Consider the following 13,276-nt stretch of genomic DNA (forward strand, 5'->3'; position numbering starts at 1 on the left):
GTCACTCACTATAGGTGGCCTCTTAGTCTCCCTACAACTCCATACGTGTCTACTACTGAGCGCTAGCTAGAAACTCCTTTAATGATGCTTAACAAACTCCATACCCTTGTATCATTCCAGGTTCTTAGATAGTGCAAGTCAAGCTCTCACTAAGCACAACCGAAGCTCCCTCAGTAGTACCTTCTAATGTGTCACGAACCCTAAGTGGGTAACGTGACATTATAATATGCTAAGTAGACTCTCACTAATCAAGGCAAGTTCACAATTAGGAGTTGTCCTCTAACTGTCCCTACATATACCTAATCGATTCCATATCACCATAATGGACCCCAAACATGATTCAAGGACCAAGGAAAGAGGAATTATTGGCTAAGGCTACTAGTAGATCATGCATATCCTCTAGATCATATGCTCCAAGGCTTTACTCGGTCACCACCTACTATGGAGGCCATGTATGCACTTCAACCACCTCTCTCTTTTTCTTTATTTTCTTTATTGAACTTACTATAACGCCCAAATCTATGGTAGATATTGTATTTTTTTTTTTTAATTTGTTTTTCTGGCTTCCGCTCAAAGTTTTTAAAACTACACCCTTACAAAAAAATGTTTTGTTCTCCTCCCCAACCAATGTGGGATCTGACAATCCACTCCCTCCCCCGGGACCAGCGGTCTCGTTGGCACTCGTTTCCTTCTCCAATCGACGTGGGATTCCACAATCCACTCCACCCTCGAGGCCCAGCGTCCTCGCTAGCACTCGTTCCCTTATCCAACCGATGTGAGATCCCACAATCTACCCCCTCGAGGCGCAGCATCCTTGCTAGCACACCGCCTCGTATCCACCCCACTTCGGGGTTCATCCGACCATTCTGTTAGTGGATCTCACCATTCACCCCCTCGGGACCCAGCGTCCTTACTGGCACACCTCCTCGTATCCACCCCCTTCGGGGCCCACCACTAGCAGATATCATCCTCTTTGGGTTTCCCCTCAAGGTTGTTATACAAGAGAGGTTTCCACGCCCTTATAAAGAATGTTTTTTTTCCTTACCAACTGATATAGGATCTCACAATCCACCCCCCTCGAGACCCAGCCTTGTTGGCACACTGCCTCGTGTCCACCCCCCTTCAGGGCTCAACTTCCTCGCTGGCACATCGCCTAGTGTCTGGCTCTGATACCATTTGTAACAGCCCAACCCCACCGCTAACATATATTGTCCTCTTTGAGCTTTCCCTTTCATGCTTCCCTTCGAGGTTTCTAAAACGTGTCTACTAGGGAGAGGTTTCCACACCCTTATAAAGAATAATTCGTTCTTCTCCCCAACCGACGAAGAATCTCACTATTTCCTCGTCTCCCCTCAAATTTCAGGACATCAAACTCATCCTTAAGAGATTTGGCAGCAACATCATTTTCTCTAATGGACTCAGAGACCCTTATAGCAGCGCGGGTAAACAAAAACCAAAGCTCCAACCTTTATTACACATAAAGAACAATCAACTTTACTTCAACTCTCTCTCTTTTTGTGAATGCAGAGTGTTGCATAACTTATCTGACAGTCTCCTTGCACTCCATACGCCTAATGGGTTGATTCAGACTCATAAATTCTAATTTCAAAGCTTTGTTCTCTTGAGCTGACATGTTTTGAACTTTCTAGGATCTCATTGTTTGGACATTTTACGAGCAAATGAAATGGATCCACAGTGGTTGGTGGAACAAAGAGAGACAGAGGTTAACATCATTAAAGGATGGATCAGTAAGTACTATGCTGATCTTGGCAGTCCAAACAATATATAAACAACACATAATGATGATGAAACACTATAAATAGGATATGAAAATCATCTTGACATGTATGCCACTGGAGATGAATTTATGAACTTGTATTGATGTTAGTGCTGAAAACATTCATTGAATAGCTAAAGCATACTGCTAACAGATATTGTCAGCTTTGACTCGTTACGTCGTCGTTAGCTTCACGGTTTTTAAACACGTATGCTAGGAAGAAGTTTCCACACTCTTATAAGATATGCTTTGTTTCCCCTTCCAATTAATGTGGGATTTCACAATCCACCCCCTTGGGAGTCCAGCAATCTCGTAGTCACACCGCCCAATGTCTGGCTCTAAAACCATTTGTAACAACTCAAGCCCACTGCTAGAAGATATTATCCACTTTGGCCCATTACGTTTCACCATCAGCCTCACTGTTTTAAAACGCGTCTACTAGGGAGAGGTTTCCACACCCTTATAAAGAATGCTTCATTTTCCTCTCCAACCGATATGAGATTTCACAGTCCATCACTTACACTTAAAATATATGAACTTGAACATTCTCATAGATACAAACTTGAAAGTTCACGAATAGTTGAATCGTTCAATAATGGCTCCTAAAAAGAAAGGTGGATATTTTGGTGCTTTTCTCATATTCTTGGAAATTGTATGAAAAGAAAAAGGGGCCGAATGAAGGGGCTTAGAACTTTATGACACCCTCACAAAGAGGTTTCAACAGCATGCACCAAAACCATTATTGAAGTTCTCCACTCAATAGCAGATGCTTAAGTTTTTTCGATGGATTTCTTAGCTTGTTCTCATTCAACCCCACTTCTCATTATCACTCCAAGTGGCTTACACAATAGTTATCCTACAAGGATCCATGATATGAATCCAACAACTGATCACGTGCATGTACCCGAAGGACCGATTACAAGAAGCAAGGTTAAGAAGATTCAAGAGGCCTATACATTGCATCTTCAAAAGCTAGCTAGTGTACCGGTTGAAACAAAGACTTTTGAGCCCAAAAATCTTTATAGCATTAGCATATCAAATCAAGAAGACAATGGAGTGGCTGATATTGGAAAGTAATTAGAAGACTTGCCTTTGGTAGTTGAATTACCAATTAAGGAAATTATTAATGCCTTATTTGCTTCATTTTATATTTAATAGCATTTATTAATAGTTTGTATGAATTGCCTTATATTCTTCAATTTGTATTTAATAGCATTTATTAGCATTTATTAGTGGTTGGTGGCTGAACTTTATTTTGTTAGGGTTATCTTCTAGGCCTATTTAAAGGCATGTAATGTAATACTCATGTCTGGGGGATTTCGTGGAATACAGAAAAAAAACCTTTGTGTTTTCTTGATAACCTTTTGGTGTTATTCTTTTTCAAATCTTGCTTTAGGTTTGATGTTTAAACCGATTCATTGAATTAGTTTTGATCAAGCTAATTCTGGAGTGAATTGTCTTGGTATCTAAGAGTGGCCATCATAGATTCCAAGTTCGATCTAAGAGTCATTCATCTTCTAACCAACTCTTGGTTGGAATCAATCCGTTAAGTTAGCTTTCTCTGTGAGAGTTTTGCAAGGATTCTAGAAGGACCTCTAGCTTTGCAAATTCCAGCATTGTAGGCGCTTATCATTTGGTATCAGAGCATTTGGTCGACATTCTTTGGCCGCTCTAGAGGTGAAATATCTTTACTGTTTTTTTTTTTTTTTTTTGTATCAATTTGTTTCTCCCTCTCAGATTCTCGAAAAAAAAAAAAAAAAAACCAGCCTTTACATTTTTAATCTAGTACCAAAAGCCCACCTTTGAGTGTTAAACACGGTGTCCCTGAGTGAAATTTTTGTGAGAAGTGTGGCGAGGCCCCTTGATAACAAAATGTCACATAATGGGGAAGGAGTACCACCAGTACCAGATCTTAATACAACCATTCTTCAAGCAATTCAAGGTATGATGCAAATGATGATGGAAGATAGACAAGAAAGAAGGGCGCAACAACAAAGACAAGAACGAACATTAGAAGATGAAGATATAGTAGTACAAGAAAGACAAGTTGTTGAAGGAAGATGGAGAGGAAGAAATAACCATGCAACTATTATGCAACCTAGAAGGATGAAAAGAGTACATGAAGATAGAGATGGAGGAGTTAAACTCAAAATCCCACCATTTTGTGGAACGGCAGATTCTGAGGCATACTTGCAATGGGAAAGAAAGATAGAGCATGTGTTTGATTGCAACACCTATAGTGAAAATAAGAAGATGAGACTTGCTATTGCCGAATTTACCAATCATGCTGGTGATTGGTACCAACATCTCAAATCCGAGAGAAGAAGAAAAGAGGAGGATCCAATAGAGACATGGGAAGAACTTAAAGAAGCCTGAGGAAAAGGTATGTTCCAAAACATTACGAAAGAAATTTGAAAACTAAATTGCAAGGTTTGAGGCAAGGAACAAAAAGTGTGGCGGAATATTATCAAGAAATGGAGACTATGATGGAAAAAGCAAATGTTAGAGAAGAAGAAGAAGATACCATGTCTAGATTCCTTGGAGGTTTGAATCGAGAAATTGCTCATTTTGTTGACAGAAATCCACTACCATATCTGGAAGACATGTATCATTATGCTCTCAAAATTGAAGACCAATTGAAGGAAGAAAAAGAGCATTAAAAAAGATACACATCACGAACTAACATCTTTTCAAATTCTAAAACTTGGAACAAGGATAGTTTTGTGAATAGAAATGAATCAATGTCACCAAAAGAAAAGTTTGTGGCTGCTAAAAGAGTGGAGGCTGAGAGTTCCAATGGTAAAAAGAATGAAGCTTCAAAGATAGTAAATGAGAAGTCTAGTTCTATTCAATGTTGGAAGTGCAAAGGGTTTGGACACATGAGCAAAGAGTGTGTTAATAAAAAAGTTATGGTGATAAGGAATGGTACACTTGATTCAGATGATGAATGTGAGGATCATGATTCACAGCTTGTGGAAGAAATTGCAGCATATGATGATGAGTATGTTGAAGAAGGTAATTCCATATCTTTGATTACAAGAAGGGTACTCAATGTTCAAATCAAGGAAGAGAAATTTGAAGATCAAAGGGAAAACTTGTTCCACACAAGATGTTTGGTTAAAGGAAACCCATGCAGCTTGGTGATTGATAGTGGAAGTTGGACAAATGTGGTAAGCAGCTTCCTTGTAAAAAGACTTCAACTTTCTGTCCATCCCCATCCAAAACCATACAAACTTCATTGGTTAACAAACAAAGAAGAAATTAAGGTGAACTCTCAAGCTCTTATTTCTTTTACTCTTGGAAGATATAAAGATGAAGTTCTTTGTGATGTCGTACCAATGCGTGCGGGGGACATCTTATTTGGCCGACCTTGACAATATAATAGAGAGGTAACATTTGATGGTTTGATGAACAAGTATACTTTTACTTTGTGTGAGAAGAAATTTACTTTACTTCCATTGTCTCCATATGAAGTATATTGTGACCAATTGAAATTAGAGAAGAAAAGAAAAGAATCTGAAGAACAACAGTGGAGAGAAGAAACTAAGGTAAAGGTGAGGAAAAAAAAAGTGGGAAAAAAAAAACAATATTCAGTTCTTGTCCGGAAAGAACGAAGAATTTGATTTGAGGACAAATCCTTTTAAAGAAAGGGGGGATGATATGAATCCAACAACTGATCACGTGCATGTACCCGAAGGACCGATTACAAGAAGCAAGGTTAAGAAGATTCAAGAGGCCTATACATTGCATCTTCAAAAGCTAGCTAGTGTACCGGTTGAAACAAAGACTTTTGAGCCCAAAAATCTTTATAGCATTAGCATATCAAATCAAGAAGATAATGGAGTGGCTGATATTGGAAAGTAATTAGAAGACTTGCCTTTGGTAGTTGAATTACCAATTAAGGAAATTATTAATGCCTTATTTGCTTCATTTTATATTTAATAGCATTTATTAATAGTTTGTATGAATTGCCTTATATTCTTCAATTTGTATTTAATAGCATTTATTAGCATTTATTAGTGGTTGGTGGCTGAACTTTATTTTGTTAGGGTTATCTTCTAGGCCTATTTAAAGGCATGTAATGTAATACTCATGTCTGGGGGATTTCGTGGAATACAGAAAAAAAACCTTTGTGTTTTCTTGATAACCTTTTGGTGTTATTCTTTTTCAAATCTTGCTTTAGGTTTGATGTTTAAACCGATTCATTGAATTAGTTTTGATCAAGCTAATTCTGGAGTGAATTGTCTTGGTATCTAATAGTGACCATCATAGATTCCAAGTTCGATCTAAGAGTCATTCATTTTCTAACCAGCTCTTGGTTGGAATCAATCCGTTAAGTTAGCTTTCTCTGTGAGCGTTTTGTAAGGATTCTAGAAGGACCTCTAGCTTTGCAAATTCCAACATTGTAGGCGCTTATCAATCCACAAACCATTATGTCAAAGAATATGGCCGGTCCCCAATTGGTCCATTCTTCTTCACTTGAAATCATCAAAATGCCTCTCTCTACCAATAAAAATAACTTTTTGGAAAAATGGTAGTGTGCTAAGTTCGGTCAAGTCAACAAGAATAAGAATCCAGGGGTTTTCGAATTTTCATCAATGTGCCAACATTTTCATGTGTTTATAAGTTCAATACGGTGATAAATGAAATATTAGTATTTCTATTATAACTTAGAAAAAAGGGTTTAAAATATCAACAAAATAGATCTAATATTAATAATAATTGTACTTGGTAAGTTTTTGAATTCTCACTTTTGTGTCTAATAGATCCACAACTTAAAAAAATATCAAATAAATTAGCGTATTACCTCGCTCAAGTTTTCTAGAGTATTTCTCTCAAACATGACCTGAGGTTCGAGCATACGTTGATATCATCCACGAAATTTGAAATTCACATCACTGATTTGTTCACTGGGTTAGAACAAGTGTCGCATAGTCGCTATCCCGCTACTGCAAAAGTGCGATTATGACAATGGACAAGTCCATTACCAACTTCTACATATTCAAGGTCTTGCTCCAATTCCGCTTCTACAAGGTCGAAATCCGAGGCCAGGTCCATGATAGGTTTCAAGGGTCAAGAATACGATTAGGTTATGGACTTGAAGTTGTCATCAACCTCGGCTTCCCCACAAGATTATCTTTAGGGAAGCGTCGTATTCGTATGGCCTGAAATTTTCCCGGCTGCCCTGTCTTTCCCGCACTCGACCAGATGCTCATTTCGTTGATTGAGCTGGGTATCCTCCATCCCCTTTTGGGCCGCCCGATTATTTTATATCTGAAAAGTTTTAATATCTAAAAAAAAGTTAATTTTTAAATAGAAAATCGAGTAGTGGCCAACATTACAATAAACAAAATGTCAAGAATCTAGCACAAAAAATATATTTTATATTTGTTTAAGGTTTCAGGAAGAAATTCTGATCTAGAAAGTTGTGCTACAAGAGACCTGGAATTATTGGTAGTTTGTAAAGATATGCAAACCATACTTGAACGCGCACTCTGTCAAAACAATCCATCGTTCAAAGTTGCTCGAGATGGGCCTACGAATGCTGGTCGACCCTCACCAAAGCAAAAGATGATGATTGCTTCGGATAGCATGTAGTACAACACTGAATCCATGTGGTTCATGAATATGTTTCCAACTCCGATGGAAACCTAAGCTACAAACCACGATTATACTGCACGAAACATAGCCTAAAATCGCGTACGTTGCTATTCTAGTCATGTCTGTTTCGATGACGTCGATTTCGAAGTTCCATCAATAGGTATGTTTCCCATTCCATTCTCCATAGCTTCTCTCTCGTCCTTCTTGCTTCTTTTAGTTGAAGCGTCCTAATCTTTGGGCTGATTTTGATGGATTGATATAGAAGATTCAAGAATTATTGGGACAGAATTCAACCACGGATGGCTGAGACATTGTGCTGCTCTTGGTCTCTTTTTCGGTGCAAAATCCAATAAAAGAACAAGAAAGTCAGCCAAGTCATTAGCATCTTGCTCGCTGAAATCTTACTTCTCAGTCAACACCTTATTAAGAGACCAAAAGCGCAATTGACGATTATGCCTCAACTCACCATATCTTTTAAAGTAGGTTAAAATAAAACTCACTAATTTGTGAAATAAATCTCACACACAGTAACGATAAAACGCTCCGATACTACTTTGTGAAAATACTACTCGCGTACTTGTGAAGGAGATATCAAGAGGGGAGAGACAAGCAGACAAAGAAGCTGAAAAAACCTTTTTCTATTACACTATACTTTTGTTTTTCTTTTCTCTTCATCTCCGTTCTTTTGCTCTGACTTAAAAGGGATGTATTTATACCTTTTATATTTCTAATAATAGGGGAGAGAACTCTTGGTCTTTTTCTTTCAACTGGCTTTTTTTCAAATTTAACTTTCGTAACCTAACAAATTTACTCGAGCTTATTTTGAACGAAAACTAACTTTTAGCATTTAAGTTTAATCCAACAAAACTCCCCCATAAACTTAAATGTTATATTCAACGACTCCATCTACGTTGTTTTCGTTTTCTCGAGCTCAGTTGTGATTTCTTCAATTTCTTCTCCTTGTCCTCGAGCAACAGACTAAGCTTGTCCTTTTCTGATGAGACTTCATTTGGAGCTTCTCGAGAACAACCCATTTGAGACACCAACTTCTCATTTTTCCCGTTCTCAGCCATGCTAGACTCGGACGTCATAACTGATGGTGTTCATATAACACATATATTAGCAATTTGGATCTTAGGCACTCCAAGTACATCAATTATAATAAATTAGCTAGCATATTCAAAAGTATTAAAACTCAATGAGTTTGAATACTAACCTTTTGTAGTTTAAATTTCTTTTTCCTCACGAACCGGTTTCGAACCACCACTAGTGTCTTCCCTACTATTCTCCGACCTTAGAACAGGATTGTGGAATCCAGTGAGTGACTAAATTTGAAAGGAATTTAGTATATGTAAAGACAGAGTTTTGAGAGAATTTCTCAAAGTTTTTCAAGAATACTTTCCATGTACTTGATCACTCTATTTATAGAGCGATATTTGCATGTTCATGCAAATTTGAGATTACCAAATTTGGACCCTCAAAATTCCACTCAAATTTGTGGGATTATGGGGCAAGCATGAAAGTTTGAATCAACCAAATTTTGTCACTCAAAATTCCACTCAAATTTGTGAGGTTTATTTGGCAAACTTGCAAGTTTGGTTAAACCAAATTTTGATACTCAAAATTCCACTCAAATTTGGAGATTATTGGCAAACATGCAAGTTACGATCTGTTACGATCGTAAGAGCTCCAGCGGGATGATCTACTTCCGCTCAGGCGGCGCGATCTGCTGGCAATCAAAAAAACAAAAGGTAGTTGCTTTGTCTTCCAGCGAAGCAGAATACATCGCCTGCTTCGACGGCGGCAACACAGGGGGTCTGGCTTGCGCGACTGATGGAAGAACTCATCGGAAGAAAAAGCGATCCACCAATACTATACGTGGACAACAAAGCTACGATTTGTTACATTAACAAATTGGTATCAGAGCTGTCTTCTTAAGGGATCAAATTGGTATCAGAGTCGTCTTCTTAAGGGATCTGTGATATCAAAATGGGAGGACAATCCAGTTTTTCAGCTGTTGCACCACAAGTCTTCGATGGAGATAATTATCAAATGTGGGCAGTTCGTATGGAGACTTATCTAGAGGCTTTGGATCTTTGGGAAGCAATATAAGAGGATTACAAGGTCCCTCCACTTCCAGCAAATCCTACTGTAGCACAAATCAAAGCATGGAAGGAAAAGAAGACAAGAAAATCAAAGGCAAAAGCTTGCCTATTTGCAGTTGTATCTCAAATGATCTTCATGCGAATAATGTCCCTCAAAACAGCAAAGAAAATCTGGGATTACCTCAAGGCTGAATATGAAGGAGATGAGAGGATTCGTGGAATAAAAGTCCTGAATTTGATTAGGGATTTCAAGTTGCAGAAGATGAAGGAGTCTGAGTCGGTGAAAGAGTACTCTGACAGACTTCTCAGCATTGTCAACAAGGTGAGATTGCTTGGTTCTTTGTTAAATAATTCCAGGATCGTTGAAAAGCTGTTGGTCACTATTCCAGAGAAGTTTGAAGCCACCATTACTACTCTAGAGAACACCAAAGACCTGTCAAAGATTTCTCTTATAGAGCTCTTGAATGCTTTACAAGCACAAGAGCAAAGGAGGTCTATGAGGCAAGAAGGGGTGATTTAAGGTGCCTTACCTGTTAAGCATCAAGACAACAACAAGTATAAACACAAGAAAATTTTCAAAAAACCAATCGACGAATGGAGATTTATTTGCCAATTATCAGAAGACAAAAGGAGGAGGTTCCAAAGAATCCTATTCACCTTGCCACCATTGTGAGAAGAAAGGTCATCCACCATACAAGTGTTGGAGAAGACCTGACGCCTTCTGCTCCAAATGCAATCAACTTGGACATGAAGCTATGATTTACAAAGTCAGAGGTCAGGTGAAAGAAGTAGATGCACAAGAAAAAAAATTTGTTGTCTTTATTGAGAAATGTTCTCAAGACCTATTGTCAATGTGAATCGAATTAATTGAAGAGTACATGATTGGTGATCAAAGGTGATGAGAAAGCTTTGTTCATATCTTCTAGTTGACATATTGGATGTCATGATCTCGAAATTAAGTATTACAAAATTCAAGAAAAATCTTATGACTAAAGCTATGATAGGAATAGTTCCTAATTAGCCATAACCGTCATAGTGGGAGAAATTTTTGAAATTACTCTGTAGAAAGAAAAATCTAAATGAAAGTAAATTTGATTTACTAGATTTTTGGTGGAGACTAGGTGACACCACCTGAATAGTTGATATAAGATCTACTATCAAGATTTGCTCTTCGTTGCATTTATATGTAATTCTTGAAAAATACTTGATGAGGTAGAATAGATTCTACTAGTTGACACTAGAAAATCAACCTCAAATGTTGAACATGGTGTTTTTAGTAACCATGAGAGAAATTCAATTTCTCGTAATTCATACGGTATGAATTACTTTGAACTATTAAAGTTTATATTTTCAAAATTGTTTGAAAATATGTTAAGCTCAAATGAAGTACAATTAGTATATGTTAAAACGTTAACACTTATTATAGATATTCATGATTGGTTTTCTTCTAGGGGATGATACTTGACTTTGGCCATTAATTTGATTAACATCAAATTGAATACGATGAAAAGACTAGTAAAAGGTAATTCTCTAAACGTTTGAGTTAATTACTTTACATGTCTATAGATTTGGCTTTTCATGCAAGATAATAATCATTGGGTTTTTATTGAATAAGGCTACAATACCAAAGACCTTAGCTTATGCATTCTTCTGACCCAAGTGGTCTCATGAATGCAAAAGTTAAAGAATATTGTTAATATTCTATCAATCTGATTGATGATTATTCAATATATAAATATCCTTACCAAAAGTAACTTTTTTTTTTTTTTTTTTTGAAAAGTGACTAGAGTTAAAATCCATTTTGGTAAATCTATTAAGACCTTATGATCAGATCATAATGAATAGTAGGAGAACATTGTGTGCTAGAATTAATTGATAGAAAGTGGAATTGATTTCCAACTCTAAGCCAAATATAATCTTGTAAAACTGTGGTGTAAGATGAGAAAACAAGACTATATTAGATGTAGTCACGTATTAAAAAAAAAAAAATTATACACCATTGTCAAACTCTTGTTAGGATATGCAATAGGACAGTGAATCCTGATTGCCTTCAAAATTGTCTATGAGACAATATTTAAGATTTTGAAAGTGTAGTAAACTTAGTTTACACCACTTCAATAATTGTAATTGAGCATATATGCTGAAACAAATATGTTCAAAATTAAGCGTAAGTGTAGGCTACTCCTAAAGAGAAACAAAATAGTCTTTTATTTAATTCTAAATAGAAAAACATATTTGTATGAAAAATGTGATTTTCTAAAGAAGTTCAAATAAAAGACATACACCTTTAATAAGGTGAGATAATGTTAATTAAATAATTTCAAGTGAAGCGGCTAATAGTTAACCAAAGTTGTTAACAATTTAATTTCACTTGAGAGTCAAGTGGATCCTAGTCATTTATTGGATAAGCTTCGTAGTGGGAGAGTTATGAGATGACTCAATCCTATTGATATCCAAATTGTCATGTTAGATGACCGAGTGGAAAGCTTATTACCCTCAAAATAGTTATGAGGAATGACAACGAAGGATGATTAAGTTAAAAGTCATAAAATCCAGGGTTTTGTAGATGTTTTTGATGAGGTTAAACTCAAAGGATAAGAATGGGTCTACAAAAGGAAAATTATATATTAAGAAGATATAGATCTTCAAAATAAGACTCATGACAAAGAGTTGAATTTAACCGGAGAAAGTAGCTAGAAGTAGACTTTCTCTCATGTTGTCCTTTAGAGTCTATTATTGTTCTCTGATTCATTTTTATATGAGATATGTTAAATGAATATTTAGAATTTTTTTGTGAAAAGAAATCTAAGAGGATGCATCTACCATACTATTATATGGATTTATTATTAAAGATAAAAAGCAAAAAGTTGGCTAAAATAGAGGTTTAAGGATAAACGTTAATATTGTCTCATATATATTATACTGACAAAATTGTTGTCAAATATTTGAGCAAGACTTCAAAGAATGATAATGATCATTGAAATATGAAGTCAGAGGAATAGTATCCTAAGTAACCTCAAATGTTGAGATTATGATTAATTATCTTTCCGGAGTAGGAGACAATTAATGGGTAGATGAGAATTAACGTTAAATATACAATTAAATTATATTAGTTAAACGAATGGTATGACCATCAAGTGAAAAAATAAAGTTTTCTCCAAGTATCGATGGATAATGAGAATTGTTTATTTTGTGTATGGAGTTAAAGATTTGATCTTTAAATGATACACTAGTTACGTAAATTTAGAAAAATTTATGTTAAGATCAATTTTACCTTAGATTGTGAAGTAAGTATACAAGCGGAATATTTTTTATGCTTTTAAAGCAACAAAATGACTTGTATGACTATAATAATTTCTTAAACATTTGAAAGGTGTTATAGATGTGATTTAGTCTGTTACTTTTCATTGTGATGAAAGTGATACAAAGACTAATAGAAGGAAATTATAAAATATCAATCTATAAAGAATGATATTGAGAGAGAAAGTATCAGTGGTGGTGACCAAGATGACCTTTAATGATAATTATTTTGATTTATATAAAATGGCTCTCTAAGCTAAAGTGTTTAAAGGTCATCTAGAATGTCCAGGATTACGAGACATGTCCCATCTTCTCTAGGGCAAGTGGGAGAACATGTTGAATATAGAGTATGCCCTAGAACACATGTCTCACCAGCTTTAGTGCAAGTGGGAGATTGTTGGGATTTATGCCCTAAAGCCTAGTAATTTTTTAAAAATAATTTTTATTATTGTATTTGTAATTTAATTGTTATCCATTGTATGAAAATCCAAGG

The sequence above is a fragment of the Cucurbita pepo genome, chromosome 1 (assembly GCF_057944985.1).
Source record: "Cucurbita pepo subsp. pepo isolate OVF chromosome 1, ASM5794498v1, whole genome shotgun sequence".
Classification (NCBI taxonomy): Eukaryota; Viridiplantae; Streptophyta; class Magnoliopsida; order Cucurbitales; family Cucurbitaceae; genus Cucurbita; species Cucurbita pepo.